The sequence below is a fragment of the Misgurnus anguillicaudatus genome, chromosome 4, assembly GCF_027580225.2.
Source record: "Misgurnus anguillicaudatus chromosome 4, ASM2758022v2, whole genome shotgun sequence".
In the NCBI taxonomy this organism is placed as follows: Eukaryota; Metazoa; Chordata; class Actinopteri; order Cypriniformes; family Cobitidae; genus Misgurnus; species Misgurnus anguillicaudatus.
In genome coordinates this window covers 26,527,646-26,553,098 of record NC_073340.2, presented here as the reverse complement: position 1 = coordinate 26,553,098, position 25,453 = coordinate 26,527,646, and positions in this window count along the sequence as shown.

The following is a 25,453-nucleotide window of genomic DNA, read 5'->3' as shown; positions in this document are numbered from 1 at the left end:
ACTGGGGTCTGGGGCCCCAAGGGGGGCCGCGAGATGGTGACAGGGGGGCCCCAGTTTTATGACATTTTATAAAATACATTAATTTATCATGAATTCTGTGAAAGTAAACCTAAAAAAATAAGGCAGCACTACTTTGTATAATTGAATGTTTTGTTTAATTAAAATGTGAAGTTTTAGAACTGTTTTTTGTCATACATTTTCTTTGGGGGGGGCCGCGAATGATTGCACCATACACAAAGGGGGTCGCACGCTGAAAAAGTTTGAGAACCACTGATCTACATCCATCAATGAAATGTTAAAGTTGGCCTTAGAACAAATATAAACAGCTGGTGCCCTCTGGTGGCCGGAGTGATAAAACAACAAGGAAATTCTTCCTGCACGGACGGTCAATGGAGTTTGAGGACTCCAAACACATACAGAATAAATATATGATATATTGTGCATTTCTAATAACTTGAATAGTCTTCAAATTTAATGACAAATAATTGCTGGTCAATTACTATTAAGTTTACTAATAATACTAATAATTACTAATACAAGTCAAATCGGCAACAAAGTGTTCATGACCCTATTTAATCTCACGTTATTAAGACAAACAAGGATTAAAACATTACAAAAGCATCATCTGTCAATAGCACATGCTGTTTGACGGTTCTTTAGTGGTGGTTACAAACTAATGTATCTGAACCAGTATAACCACTACAACCACTGCATTGCTACTGTATGTGCCTTGGTTTGAATAACATTCTGAATGCTATATATGGACATATCTACAAATCTATGCTCACATAAAAATTTATAATAAAAATAAATAAATGTCTGAGACACAATGGACATACAATTCATTGCATTTAAATGTAAATTGTGCTTTTAAAAAAATATAAAACTAAGATTAGTTATAATGGAAAATGAAACAAATGCAGAAAAGTTATCCTCCTCTTGTGGGTCACTAATCAAATGTAAGCCAATTTATTGGCCATATTAACTTTCATTAAAGCACAACATGCACTTCAAAGTATTATAAAATTATGTTGGTATAACACAAACTGAATTCCAGTTTGAGTGTATCCTGTCATTAAAAAACAAGGAGATAATAATAATAATAATAATTAATAATAATAATAATAATGCCTATTTGAATCTCAAAATCCTTAATACTCAAACTGTTACGCTAATACAATTTGCAATTTATCATTGTTTATAGTTATACTAAAACATATCGGTCATAGACTTTTGGACCTTACTTTAAATTGCAAACCTGAAAATATTATTCAAATAACCTAAAATAAAAGAGTAACCTGTGGTAGTGATGATTAAAAGTCCAAGCATTTTTTGTTTAAGGTTGTAACACACCAGAGTGTCCACAGGATGTCTCTATCACAGAGGAAGTAACCACACTCTCCCGGACACGAGTCTCCGATCAGATTGTGTTTCTCAATGCCCAAACAGTCAGGCAAAAACAGTGTGACAAGAATGTGAATTGGGCCTAGCTATAATTAAAATAAGAGACTTGACTGATGCTACGAACTAATATTTGCATTCAATTAGTGGGCACACTGTGAATGATTTACACAGCTTCATATAAACACAGCCAGCAAATGAGTTCTCGGTTTAGATATCTTAATTTACTGACATTCTAGATCTTTGTATCCTGTCCTGCAGGTCTCTATGAGAAGTGACGGGATACGTGAGGGCAAAGAAAAGTTTAGCAAACTTTTCACTCTTTGTATGTTTAAGACTAGCTTGCTTTTATGCCCCTGGGTGTGACATTGCTCGTGAATTTGCCTTCACACACGTCTCTGATTTAAAGAGATAGTTCACCCAAAAATTTAAATTCTTTCATCATTCACAAACCCAATGACTGACCATTGCGGTGGAAAACAAATGAAGATCACAAGAAGAATGTTCACTGCAATTTCAGATAAAAAAAATTCACAAAATGGTCCATAGCTGTCACTGGGGAGGTACTGGCCCAGTGACAGCTAGGGACTATTTTTGTCTATTTTTGTCACCATTTACTTATTAAATATTTTGTGATCCAAAGAAGAGATGAAGTCACGTGAGTGAGTATTTTCATTATTCGGTGAACTGCAGTGGCAGCCGCTGACTTCTATTTTCATGGGCGCTCGATGCGAAGTTCGTCACAACATGTATGTAGCCCATCATGTGTGTGGTTCCTTTTTTCAAAATTTGTGTTCTGCGAGTCGAGTGATCCTGTGTGCATCACGTGTCTTGTCAAAATAAGTGCTTGCTGCAGAAGCGTCTAAAGGGTTAATGATAAAAGAGACGCTGGCATTTGCCAGATACTCGCATAATCTCATGCGTAATCCGAGTTTACTGTTAAGGGAGTGTCTTGCGTGTATTTTGTGAACGTGAGCGTCTCTTTTATCATAAACTGTTGTGACGCGTGTGCAGCAGGCACTTATTTTGACAAAACACGTGATGCACACAGGATCTTACATGACGCAACAAACACATATTTTGACAACGCAAGCACCACACATGACCCTCTGAACACTTATTTTGAATTAGAGCCCCTTGGATGAACAGTCACGACCCGACACTGTTGAACTGTCCCTTTAAGGGAAACTGATAAAGGTCTGTCAATACAAATTAATTCAATTCTTCCGCTTAAATATGAGACTTAACTCTTCCATACTAGTTCTCATTCAAATTTTGGTACACCCTTTTTCTCCATCACTAGTTGCACGCTTTTACTCTCTCGCCCGTCTCCCTCTCTTTCTCATTCTCACTGCTCAGTTGCACTGTCTAAAAGTAATTATATGTGTTTAATAACTTTGAGGGCTATAAAACCTCTTGTTAGAGGAGCAAGGAGGTCTCGTTTAATGATGACCATAAAATGGAGAGAGAGACAGACAGAGAGTGTGAGAGAGAGAGAGAGAAGCGGTGGGTACAGGTGAGAAATGAAAGAAGCATTCTGCTGCCCTTTCTATTACTTCCTTTCAGTTGCCCCCGTTGTTAAAAATCCATCTCGGGAATTAGTCGTTGCTGTCTTGCCACAGATTTACGGGTAGGAGGGTATAAAGGAGGAAAGAGAGAAGTTTGGTTTAAGGTTGAAATTTCTCCTTCGTTTCTTGATATATGCCGCCTTAAAGACCCCCCGTCCAATGCCTCCTTATCCCAAAGACCCTTCGATAAAAGATGCCCTCCCCAGGGTTATTATTACTTTTATCCGTAGAGGACTACTGGAATGTGCGGATCAGGCATAGACAACAAGGGGGCTTTTGTTGGAGTTATTTAAGTGTGAGAAATCTCAGGCGTGCAGTCTGGCAGCGGTAAAATAAACCCAGCAGCTGCAGGAGATGAAATAACAGAATGGATGTTGAGAGGGATGAGAGCTCGCTCAAAGCCAGCCGAGTCAGGAGCAGAACCTCGGGGCCGCCACGCGCTGGCGCCCGGATTCCATTTGGAACCCGCGGTGATCCAGGGACGTTCTATTCTTGCACTGTAAACCGTGCAATCGCCTATCCCGCTATGGCATGGAAGCAAGATCTGGCACGCATTAGCCTACATGCAGAAATGTCACAGACAGAAAAGAGGGAAGGCTGATGAGTCACTCTTAAATAAGCTATTGGAGAAAAAACTCAGATTAGACGTTTGTTATCCTGATGTGACCTTCGTACAAAGGCTGTTCCTCCGTCACAAACCTTGCCTGGGTGTGAAAGCTTGATCCTGTCCCGCTAGGTGGTGCGTTCAAACGGAGAACGTTCCAAGACCACTGGGATGGAAATTAGAAGCAGGGCTGAATAAAAACTCTGGCCCGGCCGTATCGGCTGGCACAGGGCAGTCTTTAAGCCCTCCTGACTCCAAGTCCATTGGCCGCTTGCCTGTTTCACGGAAAACGAACACTAACCAGGCCGCCCTTCCTGCATCAGCTTTGTAAACCAGCCTTCTTGTGCTGGCACAGACTACGGTACAGGGCCATATGTCCACTAGCATGAGAGTGTCTCCTTACATCTGCTCCTACCACAACCCCCTGCCAGGGGCCGGCCGACCTGGACCAAACCTCCCTCTGTTTCTCTCTCTCGCTAAGCCTTATTTCCATAAATATCTGTTTTCTGCTTTGTTCTTTCATAATATATTCATTAGCCTGACAGAACCCCCCCACACACAAAGAATCATCTTTAAAAAAAAAAAAAACAAGTATGAGTGTATTAGTGTACTAGTGTTAGCAACTTAAAGGTCATAGGCTCGATTACCATGGCAATCACATACAAATGTATATCTGGATTGCATTACAGTAAATTTGGATAATATTAAAAGAATGCATGCATATGCCCAGCATTATATTACCAGGGAGAAATATATTCATTCAGTAATATAACAATTCACAAAATGCCTTCCAGGAACATTTTCTTCTAAAAATATATAAACATACAAATATATTAAATGAAAAAACAGACCCTCTGTTTAAAAAAAATATATATATATATAAAAACAAATCGGGGAAATCCTACCAATTTTTTCTCTGCTTAGATTTTTCTTAAAAATTGTTTAGTTTTTTTTTTTTTTTTTTGAAAAAGCTCAAATAATTGCATTTTTGTGAAGGAATTTTGTTAAAGATCAGAATCAGAACAATTATCAAAATATACACAGAGTTTAACATTAGTATTTTTTTTTTGCTTCAGTGTTTTTTATAAATTGGGTAATCTAGTAAATAATCGCGGTATTACATATTAACACAAAAAATCAGGATCACGTATTTTCAGAGGCGGACACTACTTAAGTATTTTTACTTTCTACATAAAAGTAATTTTTTAAGTATTCATATTTTATCAGTTTTTTTTTTTTTGGAAAACATACATTCCATTATATTTAATATTTAAGTACATTAAACATCTAGTATTTTTTTTACTTTTACTCAAGAAAAGTAAAAGTACACAATTTTTATTAAATTAGGTATTAAATCCATTTTAATATGCAGTATAAAAGGAATACACTGTATGATTATATGCTTTAGAATGTAGTGAACATTATTTAGTAAAGTAAATTATTTTTCCCCAAGACAAACACTCTGATGAAGCACAGATGGTTGGAAAATGTACTTAAAATACTCAAGTAGTGTCCGCCTTTGCGTATTTTCATGCAAATGTTTTCTCTTAATTGACGAGATAACTTGTCAATGGGAGGGAAAGAGTTAAAGGAAATTCTGTCATCATTGGCTCACCATCAAGTTGTTATAAACTAGTAAACATTTCTTTGTTCTGCTAAACACTAAAGATATTTTGAGCAATGTTGGTGACCAAACCGTTTTTGAGAACCATTGACTTCCATAGTATAATTTTTCTTACTATGGAAGTGAATGGTGCTTCTGCTTGAATATAAATATCTTCCTTTCTGTTCAGCATAACAAAGAAATTTGTACAGGCTTGGAACAACTTGAGGGTGAATCAACGAGGACAGTCTTTTTCAGTTTTGGGTGAATCCCTTTAACTATGTGGGGTTGAAGACTGAATCGGTGTGGGCACTTGGATTTAGGGTTGTAACGGTATGAAATTTCCACGTTATGATAATCGTCTCAGAAACTATTGCGTTTTTTGCCGGTATTAAATATAATTATTAATAAAATTATTAATATATTATTAAATATATAAAAAAAATTAAAAAGTAAACTTTGATTCTTAAGCATTTATGATTCTTTTAATTTTATTCTTTTAAATAAAATGATAAAATACTTATTAAATTCTCTCAGAGCTGCTCTGGATATATTCATTTGTTCACATCATCATATAGTGAGTGAAATGTATAGTTTTTATTATGTGGCCTAAGTATAATCAACTTAAATTGATCTCACTTAAATGGTTTTTAGTGCCTCTTTTTGCAGCCCTTCTTCGTCCACATTTCTTGCAAACTGGATATCCATCTTCAAGGATAACCCCGTGTTCATTTTTCATATACCCAAAGTATTCCCATACTGTATATTTCAACTTTTTTCTGGTAGGGGATAGAGGATAGAAATTGTAGTCTCTTACATTTTCTCTGCTGTACATAAGCGAGTGGAGTCTAGCTGTCACGCCGAATGAAGTTGCATGTGCGTAGTAGCGCAGGTGAGATCTGCTTTATTTTTTTCCAAAACCGTGTATAAGCAAATATTTATGGTATGATAATCGTAAAAGTTAATATCAAGGTATACCACCATACCGGTATACTGTTACAACCCTACTTGGATTATTTCATTTATGGGCGTACAGACAACAGTAAGGCAACATTCAAAACTGTAAAGGGTCTATTTTTATTAGTTTACAACAAAAAGTGTTTTAAAATGGTAAATCAATTTATTTTATGTGAGCGAGTATGCAGAATGGTTTTAAAAACTTTGGGTAACAAATTCTCTTCTCTACAAGGATCCAATACTTTTGTGGACAGATGTTTACTTTGTGTTTTTTTGTCTTACTGCAGTGACTTAAAAATATATTTTTATTATCCATGCACCATGACAAAAAAAATTCAAAAAATGATCACTTGGGCAGTAGCCTACCCTTTTAAAATGACATAATATGAACCATTTAGGTACAGTATGTACATATTTGGCACCATTTGGTACCTTTGAGGCTCTTAAATGTAACTTTGCTGTACTATGCACTCTTTGGTACTAAAATAAACTATTTAGGTGCAAATGAAATGAAATGACCACTGGGGCGGAAATGATCCCGCCCCAGTGATAGCTAATGACCCTTTTAACTGACAGTGTGCATGAAAATGATTCAATCAAAAATACAAACATGTGCATGTTGCACACATATTATTGTAGCACTGGTTGTGCTAAATACAGTACAATGACACTTTAGCCATTTATACTTTTATAAGCACCTGAAAAAGCAAAATCCAAGACCCCAGATAGCAAACAAAAAGCCATTTGTTAAGAACAGGTCTCTTTCATTGGTAAAAACCGATTGCGGTCAGTTCTGACAGGTCCTATCACTTTTACCCAGCAGTCAGAGGTTTCCCCTCCTGCGGGAAACAAATACACTTTGATTATCTGTCACAGCTTCCATGTTTCTCCTTATCGCCCGGATTACGCACAAACACGAACGTCTTAATCCTTCATATCAAGAGCGCGCCACAAAGGTAATGTGGCAAACCTAATCAAGACTTTATTAGGATAATATCATTAACACAAAGGGATAATTACATAGTCTTCAGCGCAAAGATTGCTAAGGCCTTTGATATTCAGTCTTTTTAATTGAGGGCGTCTTAAGGAGAGCACTATAGCTTGCTGCTTGATCCTTATTGGTGTTAATACCCAGTCAGACTCCATTTGTTTCTTCATTATATGATGTTTCCAGCACAAAAAAGGCCATTCTGGAGTCTCAGCGGAGATAAGGGCCGGGATATGAAGAGCTAAAGTTACACAAGACGAAGTTCAGGATGCCGCAAAGCAAAACCGCTCGGGACAAAATGATTTTTTGTTGCTCTCAGACCTGCTTGACTCGAGCATTGATATTCTCAATGAACAACGCTCCAGAGCAATCAAACACGGCTGCTGTGGTCGCTGCGGTATTTGTGATAAAAATGCCAAGGGACTCGTAGCGGTGGAGAGTCAAATATCAGGTAATCCATACACAGATATTCTAATGGCATCGCTGTGGTGTAACATTTTTCGTTTATTCAACGTCTGGATCCTCAGTAGGAAATCCTGCCAATTACATACACGGCAAACTCATGGTGAGAATATATATGATATGGTATTACTGTCAAATAGAATTTGTCATCTTACTGTCGAGCAGTTTTCAGCCAACTCAATGAAGGGCTCTCCTTCCAATTCTTTTCATCTATGATCGCACACACACACACACACACACACACACACACGTATGAGCTCTCAGAGTGGCTTCTCTCTAGATCAAAGACGTTTAACTCTGCCATACCTGCCAGCCAAGGGTCAGCATTGTATCATCTTCCCTGGCTCAGTCACACAAAGGTTGTCCGGTGACTTCTATTTGATTTCTATTTGAAGAAAATATTAGATTTTTCAATCCGAGCTAAATCCCTCCCCTGGGCTGAGAGATAGGACAGACGCACCTTAAAGTTAGCCAGATAATCAGTCGCATAGCTAAAAGTTCTTAAGCACTTTTCCTGACATCCACGTGCACTTCTCGGAGAAGAGTCGACCGGGCGGAAAAGTAGATTTCTGCCAAAGTCGTCACATGAAATGAGCGATTCGGATCTGGGAGTTCTTTCGGCAGCTCACTAATTTAAGACAATTCGAGATGATTAGATGATTTTCCCAGAAGGAACAGAGAGGGATGAAGACTTGGATGGTTTATAATAAAGTCAGTCAGCATATTTAATAAAATCTGTCTGCATTAGATTTTCATATTCATGGGTATTTTCACGTTAAACACATATGGACATTTTGAAATGCTTGGACAATGCTCAATATAAACAATCCTACTCTCATTTATCAGTAAATTAAGACAAAACTTCTGAAAATATTTATTAATGGAAACCAGATGGGATTAATGACTAAGTCAATTGCAGTCTTGGTAGGAATAAATGTAATTATCACTAAAGCTCATGGAATAATATACAAGTGAAACTACTATGTTGCTGTGTAACATTGTGTGTATTTCGTTACAGGTCTGTTTGCGAATTGTCACAACAGTAAATAGAATAGAATAGAATAGAAATAACAGATATTATGTAAAATTAGAATAGCATTTTTAACTATGTTCAATTTAAGCCCCTTCTGAAACAGGACTTAAATCTTGGTTTGGTTTGCTTTCACAGGGCCATATTTTAAAATGGACGAAACCTTATTAACTCATTTCCCACCAGCATTTTTTTAAGTTGTCAGCAAGCACCAGTATTTTTTATGATTTTCACAAAAGTTTAATGCCTTGTATAAACATTTTTTCTTTACATATATAAATAGGGCTGGGTATTGATTCAGATGTTCCAGATCGATTCCATTTCGATTCACAAGCTATCAAATCGATTCAATTTCGATTCTCGTTTCGCTTTTTTTCTCTGGTTTCGATTTCCGGTTCTCGGTTCGATTTTCAATTCCGATTCTCGGATCAATTTTTATACTCGATTCTCGATTGAACTCAATGAATATATTTAATACAAATACTATATCTATAAAAAGAACAGTGAACATAAGTTTAAGAGCCACAAACGTGTATATTAAACTTTTTTATTTTAGGTACACTTGGGTACATTGAAACAGAACCCATCTCTAATTTTTAAATGCATACAATTATGTTAAATACAATACAATTTTGATGCAAGATGAAAAATGTATGCTGAAAAGGTCAGAACAGTCTAGTGGAGAAGACTAGTAATTAGATTAACGTTAATCTTACGTTCAATGTTTGCAGAAATAAATATGGAAAAAAAACGGTTTGTGGTCTTTCAGAATCGATTTTGAATCGACAACGTAAAAAAACGATTAACTCTTTCGCCGCCATTGACGAGATATCTCGTCAATTAAAGGTGCAGTGTGTAATTTATAGAAGGATCTCTTGACAAAAATGCAAAATAATATACAAAACTATATTATCAGGGGTGTATATAAAGACCTTTATATATTGAACTATTATGTTTTTATTAACTTAGAATGAGATGTTTTTATTTACATACACCAAAGGTCCCCTTACGTGGAAGTCACCATTTTGTGCCAGCATGTTTCTACAGAAGCCCTTAACGGACAAACTTTTTTTACTAAGTTGTCTCCGACGATAACATGTTTTTCCGGTGGCGGCTACCGTAGCTTCTTTATGCGTTTCAAAAGCGAGGGGTGAGCATTGGACTGAGCCGTTAGTTGCAATTCGCAACCTCACCACTAGATGCTGCTAAAATTTACACACTGCACCTTTAAGAGAAAACGCTTCCCGCCAATGACGAGATTTTCCGTCTTTCCGCAATACCGCTATTATCCACCAGGTGGCGCACTTCCGCAATTTATACAACCCGGAAGTAGCGCCTCACGTGAAAGAGAAAGAACTCCGTGTATGTTTTAAAGATCGCTCTGCATCTGATCTCTATCAAAATTCTTTCGCAAAAATGGAATTATCTCGGCTTTTTGCTCAAAATTGGGTGTTTTTGAAGAAACCTACCCATGTTTGAGAGGTGATTACAAGAGAACTAATGAAGGTAGGATCAAATGTTGTTTTTTTTTTTTTTTGAAAGCAGAGGGTCTGTTCTTTTTTAAAAAAAAAACGCTGGTGGGAAAAGAGTTAATCGAAAGAAAAAAATCATTTTTGCCCAGCCCTATATATACATATACAATATATCAAATGAAAGAACAGACCCTATGCTTTTCACCCCCTAAACGTTTCATCCTATTCAAAATCCAAATTTTGAACAAAAGCTGAGGTGATTGCATTTTTGTAAGGGACTTTTGTTCAGATTCAGAATGATGATCAAAACATACACAGAGTATTTTTTGGGGGGGCCATTTAGCCTTTTATTGATAGACAGTAATTGAGAGACGACAGGAAAGTACAGGGTGGAGAGAGGGGTATGGGATCGGCAAAGGACCTCGAACCGGGATTCGAACTCGGGTCGCCAGAAGTGCGTTTGCACCATATATCGGAGCACTGTCCGCTACATCATCGGCTCTGACATACACTGAGTATTTACTGCTTTTGGATCCGTATATCCTAAAGTGTTTAATTAGGTGGGTTAGAGCGCCATCTAGTGCATAATAGTGGAAATATGGATTGACATAAAAACACGTCTTTGGCAGGAAAGCGTTTTCTCAAGTCACATGCAAGTAAATTCTTATTTTATTGGTCTGTTATATATACTGATAACAAATAATAATTTAAGCAATACAATCAAGCAACACAACGACGTGCATGGTGCAATAATAGTGACATCATAATTTTGTGATACAGTCTGGTTTCTTGGTTCGTTGGGTTATATTGCTTATTCATCAGAAACGACAATTGCGCTTAAAACAGCACTAAAAACAATCGGTCCGAGACCACCTCATTCAGGCAAACGAGCAGTTTGATTCTGGTGAGAATGCAATACGACAGACCAACAAACTAGTCACAAACATTCACATGAGAAATTATTTTGTCATCGTCGTTGTGTTGCTGGTTACTATTATGCTGACTTGTGTCTAATGAACTTCATTGCTTGATTATTATTTGTCATCAATAAACTACAGATAAACAATTGCTTTTTTGTTTTTAGGACTTACTGAGTTATGAACATACCTGATAGCTGCAATATTTGGTGACGAATTTTGGGGAGCACGTCAGCGCCACTGAAAACCAAAGCGTGCCTTTTATATTAAAGCAACACTATGTAGTTTTTTGACCTTTAAATAATGTCTCTAAAATTATTTCAGTGATAGAACAACTTTTAACTGGACAAATTGTACTGTTGCTGCAACCTGAGCAGCCTCCTAGCTGCTACAAGCACACTCTGAAAGTGGCGGTGGAGGGTAGGAAACACAGCTCCGCACCTCCCCCTGCCTGCAGAAGAGTGTCTGATACCAGGCACTGTTGCGCATTTCAACCACATGGGGGAGCTGTAAGTCATTTTTACATGGAAACTACATAGTGTTGCTTTAAAATGAAATATTGACCGAACATTGTCTCGATGAAGCTTTGATTACTGCTTAAAACAATGAAGTATTACAACAGCAAAATAAACACTGCACTCTGACCAATGAAAGGATAGTTCACTCACATTTCACTTTTATCATTAGGGTTTGGTCCATTTGGAATCATTGCCTTGTGAAAGTAAACCAAAAGAAAAGAATTTAAGCCCCTAATTTGAAACAAAACAAGCGATCTACAGGTGTGACATTCATAGCCATTTCAATACACTTTGAATGTTGTCCATCATGCAGAATGTAAAGTCCGAACTATCATTTTTATAATAACGAAAACACATTGTGCAATCACATTGCATATACTGTAAAGCCTATGGAGTCCACAGATCAACAGCTCTGATTGGATGATTTCCCCCCCTGATTTTACTGCTCATCATTTTCATCTAAAAAAGTGTCTGTGTTGTGAATGTTCCTGCTCATTACTTACAATAACTGACATTGATTTTTTTCAATGCCACACAAACACACAAGCGATTTCTTCCCAAACATTTGCACAATTCTCTTTTGATCTGGAATCAATCGGGAATAGGGATTACTCCAGACCACTCTCTCCCACGACTCCATCTACCTCCGCTCTTTGTTCTCCCATTCACACACACCTCCGCGTCTCCCAAATAAGGTAGATTAGCCTGCTTTAGATCCCAGTCAAATTATCGTTCTCTTCATTTTAACACAGAAGGACAGTAAAATAGACGCTTTTCGACCAGAAGTTCACCTCATCATCGGCATCTGCATTTTAACAAACACGTTTACAAAGGCATACGGCTCTGCCGATAATGCATTCATGCAACATTTCCAGCTGTCAAAGAGCGTGGGATTACAGTAGATAAGTTTACTGCAGGATCAGTTAGCCAGCTGATGTCACGTCTGTGTGCATGAACGCAACGATGTGTCATTCTACGGGAACGAGATGTGGCATGAAAATAATAAAGGGAAGCCGTTCTTGGGAGTGATTTAAAAAAACGCTTTTCGGGATATGATTAAAAGTACATCTGAGGAGCTGAATAGGACGGATCAGATCTCTTCCGGATTGCCTTTAAAGGGCCGGCAGGAATAAAATAAAATGGAAGGAATAGCAAGTGAGAGGATGAAAAATAGCCTGTCATTAATCATCATATGTAATGATGGCTTAATTATCTTCTAAACCCCCTTTTCCCCACCTCCGAAAATCTATTTGACAACAGGTGTAAATGAATTCTTCATTGTTTTAGGGAATAATTGGTGCAAGCTTGCTTGAGGAAGGTTGGAGATGTAATTAAATCCAAAAGCAAGCTGAATAAATGAAGCGGGGAGTTGGGCTGTGCACGCGTGACAGATATTAATGTCCTGCAACGAAATGTAGCGATGCCAGTAATAACCCATTCGTGGCCATGAAGAAACGCTGGTCAGAGGTGTAAGGATGGGTTGAGATGCGGCCTTCGACATCAAACTTAGTTTGGGGCTGACCTTTATTTTAGTGCTAATTGCAGTCTTCTGAGATTTGATAAGCATGTTGCATTCTGGGTCATCTGTGCACTCTCAGACACAGCCTGAGAGATATTTTAAGGTCAGTGTCTGAACAGGTGAGTTTACTATGCAATGTTGCATAGGGCCGCTGTGCAATATGCCGGCCGAGCAATTTGCACAGTCGTAACACGCTTGGCATTGCCCTAAAAGCTGTATGTGCCTAAAATACTTTTGCAATGCAGTCTGGCAAGATTCAAGAAAACATTGCACCATGTATCATCAGCTGCAGCGTCTCGATATTTGGCCAACACTGTGTGTGAGCCACTAAACAAGCACGATTGTGCTGTGTCTAATGTTGGCTGTTTGTGTTTGTATAGGACCTGATTCAGAAAGATGGAGTTTACATGGCAAACACAGTTTTAATCTTGAGGGACTAAAACTTGGCGTGGAGTTTCTTCAAAGGTATAAAGCATAGGGCAAGGGTACAAAGGGCCACGGTCTGACATCTGAAACCTTGGCATGATTCAAGACAACATAAACGCTGTAATAGACTAATCAAAAGTGGAGGAAACAACCATATTGGAAATCCGAAACCTTGATAATGAAATACATAAATGCAACATCTGTTCCTTGGAATGCCTTGTTCTTTCCCACTTCTGCCTTTATTTTCCCTTTGATGTCTGTGCATGTTTTTTGGGGGGGTTGAAAACAAAATGCAGGGTACCAAATGAATAATGGAAATGCAAAGGCCACCTTTTAATCTCAGCAGGCCTTCGGTGCTATTCTTCAAAGGCAAGACAAAGCCCCCCTCACACACACACACACGCGCTCCCTTCTGTCATTGCCGTTAGGCAATCATACTTATGAACTGTAAAGCCATGGTGTAGACGGCCCAAGGTCTTACGTAATGGTGGCAAGTCAGATAATGACCATACACACATACACTCACACATGCATGACGGATAATCATTATCACTTACAAAGAAAAGAGTGAAACTGCTGTTTACCCTAAAAAAAAAAAAAAAAAAACTAAGTCTCCTTACATTGTTTACTCACCTAGTATATACACTCACCTAAAGGATTATTAGGAACACCTGTTCAATTTCTCATAAATGGAATGGTGTAATGGTTTGGGGGATGTTTTCTTGGCACACTTTAGGCCCCTTAGTGCATCGTTTAAATGCCACGGCCTACCTGAGCATTATTTCTGACCATGTCCATCCCTTTATGACCACCATGTACCCATCCTTTGATGGCTACTTCCAGCAGGATAATGCACTAAAATGGCCCCCACAATCACCAGATCTCAACCCAATAGAGCATCTTTGGGATGTGGTGGAACGGGAGCTTCGTGCCCTGGATGTGCATCACAAAAATCTCCATTAACTGCAAGATGCTATTCTATCAATATGGGCCAACATTTATTAAAGAATGTTTTCAGCACCTTGTTGAATCCATGCCACGTAGAATTAAGGCAGTTCTGAAGGTGAAAGGGGGTCAAACACAGTATTAGTATTGTGTTCCTAATAATCCTTTAGGTGAGTGTACACCCATGTATGGTCAAAATATGTACCACAGCTGTCACTGGGGCTGCATCCTTTTAAAACGTATACCTTTGCACTTAAAGAGTTAATATTAGTACTTTACAGTTTCATAATGGTACCAAATGTATACATATCTGTTCCTAATGGTACATATAAATAGCTTTTTAAAGGGAAATGCCCCTGGGACAGATGGGATACATATTTCCAACAGTGTAAGGCTACTGGGGCTAGTTGTCACACTTTCACCACATTTACAGTATTTTATCCAAAGCGATTTACAGTGCATTCAAGGTCTAATTTTTTTTAAATCAGTATGTGTTCCCTGGGCATCATACACGCAACCTTTGCGCTGTTACTCGATGCTCTACCAGCTCAGAAACACTGAAAGTGATAAAAAGTCTAGGTATGTTTATATTAGCAACAATTGTAAAGGTACTGTAACATAACAATACCATACAATAAGTATTATGATTAAAGGTGTAGTGTTTAACTTTTAGAAGTATATCTACCTGTTTCTTGAATGCGGAAGTAAGTGATATGACGTATTTCCTTTCAGGCCTGAGTCTTCCGTTTCCATAGCCAGCAGATAGAAAACAGTGTAGTGAGAGCACACATTAAACATGATTTAAACAGTTAATATTTACTACACCTGCTATGTATGAACCAGTGTGAGGATGAAATTAAGAAGTGGCTTGATATGTGAAGAAATATTCAATAATTTTGTGTTGTTGATCGAAGGTGACGGGTCTTCAATGCGCAAATATAAAAGCAGAGACATAGCAGTGTCTTTACAATGGGAAAGTCAGTCAAGTGTTTGTACATGGAATTTACCAACACTTCGTATGTTTAACCTTTCAGGGGATGGTTTAAAATCTCACAACTGTCTCTCTGGTGTGAGGTTTTTTAAACAGCAATTTTTAATGGATTTGTTTATGGCGACACGTCGAGCTTCTCGTGGTCCGACACAGTCAGCAGTATCTTTCTCATTCAACACATTGTAAGTTATTTGAACAAACCATTATAAACATATTAAACTACTACATGTACTAAGTATTGTTTTCGTTTTATGAAAATATTATTACATAGCTTCTTACGCAGGTGGAGACATGAGCTTAGGAAATTATTTGCTTACTTTTTAAAGTATTTGCCTTTTTATTTAAAACATAACAAAAGTATGCGCAAACACATTACGAACTATAACATTAACTAAGCAGATTATGTTGTATATATTCTGTACTGTAATCCCATTTTTGTAATAATATATAGTAGCAGCAGAATAAATAAATCAGCTAAATCAGCATATTTTTTAGTTGTTTTTAAACAATTATTGTATTTATTGTTTACTGGCAGTTTCTATGAAAGGTTTTACTGGATGGATTTGTAAATACAGATCATGCGTGCATGTGCGCCACATACACATTCAGCTCTTGTGCATAGGGTTAAAACAAATGTTTTGTAGAGATTTACTGCGTTTGTATTAGCTATTATGGCAACCCATAACTGCACAAAATATGTCAGTCTTCCTGGATTTCATAATAAACATTAAACAGCCAGTCAAAACGGCACACTTGTGTCCTTCGCAATAGACTACCATTAGCTTTAGTGGCTCACCGGAAGTCATAAACCGGAAAGCTCAAAGATGGCGGCTTTCACATTTACGTCAAAAAACAGGCGGATAATGACAGAAATGCAATCTAATATACATAATTATATTATCTTGGATGTATAAAGACCTTGTATAATGAACTGTTAGTGCTTATTACCTTAGAATGAGCCGTTTTTATCTACATACACAGAGGGTCCCCTTACATGGAAGTCGCCATTTTGTGCCGCCATGTTTTTACAGTAGCCCTAACGGACAAACTGCTGTAACGAGCGCGTTTTGTAGTTCTGTATTTTGTTCTAGACAACATGTTTGTCCTGTGGCGGCTATCATAGCCTCTCTATGCAATTTGGTGAACGGTGGACTGAGCTGTTGGTTGCAATTCACAATCTCACTGCTAGATGCCACTAAAATCTACACACTGCACCTTTAAATAAATGTATAAAAATCAATGTAAATAATTTTAGACATGTGACAACGTGCCCCAGCCTGACATTATAAAAATAACTTTTATCCTACAAGAAGACCTTTTAGTTAAAATCTACTGTACATTAATCACTGCTAGCGAAATCAAGCATTCACGTTAAACCACATTGTGATGTACAAACCTTGTGACAACTAGCCCCAGTCTACCTTTGCAAAATGAAAGCTTTTGTGTAACGGTTCACCAGTTTAATGTAAAAAAAATCACAATCTGTTGTAAAATCACACTTATCAACAAATATAATTCGTTCATTTTGAGAGAGCCAAATTAATGCTGGCAATCATTCAGTTGACTAATTACAACTGAGACAATCTCTCTCGCTCCGGTCTCTCTCTCTCTCTCTAACCTGCTCTGTTTGAGAAAAATATTCTAGTGGATGACAGAAGATGACAGACAATTCGAGTGATAAGAGAGCTCATTTAAGCCTGTGTTTGTTTTAAGTAATATTCAAACGTTCTTTAATCACTTCTTTTCTGCCTTTAGACTGACTTTGATTCGCATTCCACGGGGCTTAGATGAGGCCAACGATTGTCTGGCAGGATCTGGGATGTGTGTGATAAATCTGGGTGGCATCCACTGAGATGAGGACATTTTGTTATTCAAGGCGTTTTGCAGCCACCGAGATTCAGCTGATCATATTCGGCTCTGACTGTAGGCTTTTGTGCATGTGCTGTGAAAGATTTCAAAATAATATTCTTTTGACACTTTTTTGGACAGACATTTCAGTGTTACTTAGGTTTGTTTGTTTTTTGTTTGTTTTTCTCAAATGTAAGAAAAACTGGTTTACACCTAAGCCTGTATAGATTAACAGAAACAACATAAACAAACGGGTTTTGTGGCACAAACTTAACTTCTGGTATAGATCTCTGTAAAATATAAATAACAACAAAGTCCTTCTAGAGGAGATTATTTTAGTAGATTATTTTTAATAACAACCAAAAAGTAAATTATCTTCAAATCATAGCAAAAGCGTATCTACCATTACACTAAGCTGGGTAAAATGAATGCATACAATGTTAGCTACAGATCCTTAAATTCTTGCCTGGGTGCCAAATCTGTAAAACGATGATCCATGCTCACCATCTCCCCTGGTCTTTAGGAAACCGCAAAATTTTTACTTTCCACAATGTATTTGTCCCAAAGGTCAGTTTGGTCGCTAATCAGACCAATAAACAAGCTCCGAATAAAAGTTAACTTTGGGCCAGATGCGTAACCGCGGCAACGTTTGTCCATCTATATATGACAGATGGTATTTTGTGGAGCACTGTAAAGGGGGTCACACACCAGCCGCGCAGTTCTAAAAAAATCAAACACATTGTTTTCTATGAGTATACGTACACCTGTCCGCGCCGCCCAGCTTTGACTCAGGAAGTTGCTCAAATCCCTGTCGCGCCACACAGCGCCACTCACATAGTTTAACATTAAATAACATCATATTTGTCCCAAATCATTAACGATTAACATTGGCTGCTAACGTATATTTTGCATTTTGAAGTAGACACTATCTGACGAAGCTCGCGCTATTTAATGTGCACTTCCGGTTTACGATACCTCCGAGTTGTCCTAGACGCGACTCGACACTGAGCTGCACGGCCGGTGTGCGATCGCCTTTATGCATTCACAATGTTTAATAATACACTTTATATTAATCTGTTACATAGGTATAATACCAAGTTATTAATAGTTATAATAGTTATAGGTTAAAATGGCATAAAGCAGCCCTATCTCCCAGGAATTCATGCAGTTGGCTAATGTGTATAAATTCAAAGTGAATCCTATAAAAACATACAATTATTAGAAAAAATAATAATAACACCCCACCTCTTAGAGCACCGTCACAAGGGCGAATGCAAATAATACAAATTCATACAAATTAGCCACCTCGTAAAATATACAAATTGCTATGAGATCGTGTTGCATAAGGGATTGAATTATAAGATTAATAAACAGTGTCATGTTACTTTATTTATTTTGTAATAAATAAAATATATTCCTGTAGCTCAGTTGGTAAAGCATACCTTAGCAGTGCAAACGGTAATGGGGTTGAACCCAAGGAGCACCGATAAAATGAATTGTAATGCTCTTTAAGTCACTTTAAATAAAAGCGTCTGCCAAATGCATAAATGTAAATATAATAAATAAAATAATATGCAATAATAAAAATGAACTTGCTCTGTGCTTAAAAACAGTACAATGATCACAAAAAACAGAATAAGTAAAGATGCTTGCTCCACATGAATTTTGGGGTTATATAATTCTCATTTCTTATGCATTCATATTGCAAGTAATATATTATATTGCAAGTTACAGCAATATATTGTAAGATTTACCAGTGAGATATAAGGACTCACACGTATTTGGTTGTGCCTCTGCGTATCTTGCATTAATATGTTGCTAAATATTTCAACACGGAAATAAGCAAAGATGGTTTAAGTTTGCTGTGTAATATTCTGAAGAGCTGTGAAATCATCCAGGCCACAAAAAAACTTATACCCCCCACCCCTTTCTCAATTGCCTGGGCAGTGCCAGTGGAAAAATATATGACTTTCATAATAAAACCATGGAGGGCCATGCAAATAAGTGTGAAACTGCAATATAATCATTTATGGAAATGACACAGTGCTCGGCTGTAGCTTCATTATTCCACACCCCCTCTGATGAAAGGCTAAACGGAGGAAGTGAGAAATAGAAAAGTTCCTGTTTTTAAGACAGGAGGGCAAAATCAATAGCATGAAAGTGCGCTGAAAGGAGAAACCCTTTGATATTCTGTTAAAAATGAATTTCCTTTGTCCTGCCTTGAAACGCAGGTCTACAGTAGCTTAAATGATTCATACAAGAGGATTAAACCAGCGAACGCATCCCAGCTCTGTATGAAAGGTTACGGTGAAGATGGGGTTTAGATATAGTAAATTAAGAATTGAGAATAACAGCATATAAGGGCTCTGGATTATTTTTCGGCAGCTTGACGTGAGTTTTCTCAGCAGATGTGGCATCAGTTTTACTGCGGGTCAAAATGTGCACTGACACAATTGCATTTTCTCTATAAGCGACAAGAAAAAGTAGCACAAAGTCTTTATTAAAAAAATATATAAATAATATCCAACCAGTTAGAGTAGAGCAAATAACCTAAATATAAATGTTGCACAAACATAATTGCTGAACATTTGCCAATGAGGAGAAATTTAAGAATTAAAAATTGTAGTGAAACTGTATGTTACTTAATATACATTAATAATACTTTAAATAAATTAATAAATGCCAAATGTTCTCTTATTCCACTATCAGTCAATTAAAAATCCCTGCTTCTATTACTGACTATAAATGATTATGCAATTACTGGTCGCCTTCTGTCAGTCAACGCTGTTGCTAAAAAGCAGAAGCTATAGTTTTACAGACAACAGGCCTGGTCGAGCCTTACCAATAAATGAAAATGGATTTGAGGTGCATGTAAATTTCAACTATCTGACCAATATTATGATTTAATAATTTAATATTGTGTATATTACGCGATGTCTGTGTGTGTGTATGTGTGTGTGTGTGTGTGTGTGTGTGTGTGTGTGTGTGTGTATATATAATAACTTTATTTTGTATAGCGTCTTTAAAAGCAGCATCTCAAAGTGCTTCACATAAAAAGAGGAAATTAAAAAGAGCACATAACATTACAGGTATTAAAACTAAACATACAAAGGTAAAAGCCAATAAACAACAAAGTAATCACATAAAAGCTACCCTAAAAAAGTATGTTTTAAGGTGGGATTTAATAATACCCAGGGATTCTGCATTCCTAATCTCTGGAGGCAAGGAATTCCACAATTTAGGAGCCAAACAAGTAAAAGCTCGATCAACCATAGTTTTTAGGCATGATGTTTTGACAATTTCAGAAGAGCGTAGAGCACGTGTAGGAGTGTAAGGGGTTAAAAGCTCACACAAATATTAAGGGGCCAAATTGTTTAAGGCCTTATAAGTGAGCAAAAGGATTTTAAAATCAATACGAAAACTGACAGAAAGCCAGTGCAATTTTTCCAGGATAGGTGTAATGTGCTCCCGTGCACTGGTCCCAGTCAGAATTCTAGCAGCAGAATTTTGTACCAACTGTAGTTTGTTTAGGGTAGCTAAATGGACTCTGCTTTGCGCAACTGATGAGGTGAACCATCAAGCATCACTTCGGTCTTGTCACTATTTAGACAAAGAAAATTGTCAGACATCCATTTCTTAATCTCGATAAGACATTGAGAAAGAAAAGACACAGAGATGGTATCTGGTTTTGAATGTATATAGATCTAAGTATCATCGGCATAAAAGTTATAGTTGAGACCAAGTGATCTTAAAAGCTGGCCAAGTGAAACAATGTTAATACTAAAAAGCAATGGGCCCAAGACTGATCCTTGAGGAACACCCGATTGCACCATACCGACCTCAGACTTGCAGTCACCCATCACAAAAAACTACTTACGATCAGAGATGTAGGACTTAAACCACTAAATGCAGAATCAGAAACGCCAAATATAGTCTCTTACAGAGTGATTAAAATAGAATGATCTAAAGTGTCACAAGTGGCGCTAAGATCAAGAAGAATCAGAATAGATAAACAGCCAGCATCTGTGTTTTCTGTTTGTATCTTAATAAAATAGATTGAAAAATAAATATGGATAGACATTAAAACGTCTAAAACAACACAACAAGTCTGGTGGTGGTGGCCTAAAAATTTTGCACAGTACTGTACATATTTAAAACATATAACAAACACTATATGGTAGTTCTGTTTAACTCCAAATGTAAGCTAACCACAAAGGAAATACAGTAGCATAAGTAACAGAAGACATTTGACTAACACACTTAAGCCAAATCTGAAAAAATATGGTATCAATCGAGTAAAAGCTCACAAAAAATAAATGTAACCAATTAAACAAGAAAACCTATTTATTTTCTTTGGCTGTCTAGCACAAAGCCTAACTTTATTAATTTTATAAGATTTTATAATATTAAAGTGTGTAATGTATGTATTATATAAAGGGCGCTGTCCTTGGTCCTGAAATACCATTCGTGCACAGGCCACAATAATAAAAACATTGCAAAATAATGCCCGTCTCTAGTTATTATTCGTTTCATTAATTATTTGTTGTTATTATTGGCAAATCGTTTGATTAAAAAATCCACTCGAATGTTTGGAAAATGTGTTAGCAATAATAATTAGAGAAACACATTATGGATTCTAATATGGCTGCTAATTACAGCCAACCTCTGTAAAAGTGATTTGACAAAAAGCACCAGATGGGTTTGTTGGTTCATCAATAACCGAGACCCAGGCTTACCACATCCGACACATTCATAACTGCGAGTCTGCGTAACACTCTATTTAGCATCTATTTACTCCGTTTAGTCTAGAAATGACTGCACATTTAAATGGGTTGGAATTATTTAAAAGGCCCCGTCTGTTATCTCAAGCCCAGATTTAAGTCTTTGTTTGCTGCAGTGAAAATCTGAGACACAACGAGGCCATCTTGTGGTTCTATGATGACAGCTGGGAAAGATGCACCAGGAAAACAGCTGGCAAGCCTCGCCGCCCCAAGCCCAGACTGCCTGGTCGACTCGCAGCCTCAGCCCAGAATGCACCCACCTGTCCAGCCTCAGGCCAGCCCAGCTTAACAGACATGAGCCAGCCATCTGTGCATGATGCCCCCTCAGCACCTGGATGCCTGGACCACCGCTGGCTCGGATTGGGACAGGCCGAGCTCCTTCTTCTGATGAAGCTTCACAGCTGACTAGTGACTAGACTACAGAGCTGAGGAAAGAGGGATCAGGCTGGCTGGAAAGAGGATGGAAGCACTCGTAACATACAACAATCAGATAATGCAGCATCCACTGGGGCAGCCTCTTGTCAATCTTGATCACCGAGGTTTTACGCATACACATTCCCAGTTTTCTGACCCTTTTAATTCCTGCAAGTCCTGTGGACTCTTTAGGCAAAACCATGCTTTAAGTGACAACAGCCATTTAGCCAAACATTTAGGAACTGCTCAATTTGGTTGCAGCAAAAAAACACAGCAGCTATTGCCCCAAGCTTGTATTTTAACTCAAGGGAGCCGGGTGTTTTTATGGTTGGCACACTGTATGCTTTAAGGGGTCTGGAGAACCTAGTTGCCACCTCAAGCTCTAAGTGCTAAAGACCCAGCTTCTTTGGAAAGTCCAGGGGCAGGAAAACTTTGTAGGCCTCTGACAGTTTGATTCAGTCTATAATCCAGCCTTGGCAGTAAAAGAAATAGAAAGATGAAGCATATTATTGCAGGTAAGTTAAATCCTGTAATGATGGCGTGTAGCTTTAACAGCGCAGGCCAGTGGAACAAGTCTCACCATGGAAAAGTAAAGCGTTGCATTAACATGCACAATGCCCAAGGCAATGCTTTCATGCTAGTGAGGAGTAACCCTAAACGACTTTGTCTTCATCCCTCCTTCAGTGTGGAAAGCAGGGTTGGCCTCTGGTCCTTTGGGCTGTGGGGAAGGGTCCATAACAGCCCCCTAAATCCAGTGGTGGTCTGTGAATCACACCTCTGATCGACAGTGTGCATATGAAGTGGGGATTTCCTGGGAACTGAGCATGAACTGAGAGAGGGCAAAATCTTGCCTCATAGCAAACTCTTACGCAAATCGCAATGAGACAACCCCATGAATACTAATGTAGATGTCTGGCACAAACTGTTACGCCTTTGAAACTGGCCTGTATTTATAATCGAAAAAAATATGAAAAATCATCAAGGTTTGAAATTGGTTAATCTATGCAGTAGAGGCAAAAACATAACCTGAAATGTAAACTAAATTACTCACAAAATCTGGTAAAACATTGGCACCCCTAATATTTCGTATCTCTTATTATTTTGCCGTCGTTTATTTCTTGATATCTCATTGAATCAAAGGGCTGCCGGTCCTCATGTATCTGTTGTCCTTGCGCCTTTGAAGTGCGAGATTTGAATCCCATCTCACCTTCATGTTCTTCCCATCTCACCCCTCATCCCCGCTGGAATTAGAGATATGGGGTGCAGAGCAGAAAGGAGACTTCTGAGGAACTTCTGAACTTCAATGGAGAGCCACAGTAAAGAGACAGAGCGAGATGTAGGTGTGTGGTAGTGTAGGTGTCTGTGTGTGAGAATCTGGGATTGTGTGAGTGTGGGCCGGCCGCACAGAATCATGGGAAGATATGGCGTAAAAAGGGTAACCATGAAGAAAGGTGGTTATCAGAGAAGCTCCAATGTCCTCCATGCAAGACAAACGTTCTTGCTCATTTTAATAAGTCATTTCAGTAGGAGAGTTGTGTACCCGCCTACAGTCTACAGACAAGAGTTCAGAGCAAATGACTCATCCGCTCTATTTGATTAACATTTAATGAATAACTGCTACAATAATTGTTAGAAAATGTCAATGGATGTCTACACTCTAATAAATGTTGGGCTCAAATATGGACAAACTCAACAGTTGGGCTATAAATAAACATATGGTGGGTTTTTTCACCCCTATCCATAGTTAAACAAAATGTGACACAACAAAAAATTATTTTATGGTACTAAATTAAGAACAATCTGCTAAATGAATCCCTTCAAAGTTTTGCTAAAAATTAAAGGGACACTCCACTTTAAAAAAAAATAGGCTCATTTTCCAGCTCCCCTAGAGTTAAATATTTGTTTTTTACCGTTTTGGAATTCATTCAGCCGATCTCCAGGTCTGGCGGTACCACTTTTAGCATAGCTTAGCATAATCCATTGAATCTGATTAGACCATTAGCATCGCGCTCAATAATGACCAAAGAGTTTTGATATTTTTCCTATTTAAAACTTGACTCTTTGGTATTTACATTGTGCACTAAAACCAACAGAAAATTAAAAGTTGAGATTTTCTAGACCGATATGACTAGGAACTATACTCTCATTTCGGCGTAATTATCAAGGACTTTGCTGCCGTAACATGGCTGCAACAGGCACAATGATATTATGAAGCGCCAGAAAATAGTACCCTTTGGTAACTTTCAATAGCTGGGGACTATTTTCGGGCACTGCGTAATATCATTGCGACTGCTACAGCCATGGTATGGCAGCAAAGTCCTTGATTATTACGCCAGAATGAGAGTATAGTTCCTACTCATATCGGTCTAGAAAATCGCAACTTTTAATTTTCCGTCAGTCTTAGTACACAATGTAACTAGAAGAGTCAAGATTTAAATAGGAAAAATATCAAAACTCTTTGGTCATTTTTGAGGGCGATGCTAATGGTCTAATCAGATTCAATGGATTATGCAAAGCTATGCTAAAAGTGGAACTGCCAGACCCAGGGATCGGCTAAATGGATTCCAAAACGGTAAAAATCGAATATTTAACTCTAGGGGAGCAGGAAAATGAGCATATTTTCAAAAAACTAAAGTGTCCCTTTAAGATACTACAGATTTAGCAAAGGGATGTAAGCTTTAGAGCTGAACAGTATGTTTGGGATTGCACAATGGTGAGTAAATTATGAGAGAAAGTTTAAGTGAAAGTGAGCGATGAAGCAACAAAGACAGCGCATGCAAATAACGCAGTCAGTGGGTGCAATTCATTTTCTATAAATCCTCCTTAACCGTTCTCATTAGCTTAAAATGTTTTTACATTTTCTCTCACGTCCAAGACTTTAGGAAGAGTACAATATGAGCACAAGTTATGCTCTGGTGAGCTAATGAGAGCCACCAACAATTCAGGCCGGCTAAATGCTAAATTCGTAAAAGATGAAAAAAATCAAGCCTCCCGCTTACATGAGCAAAA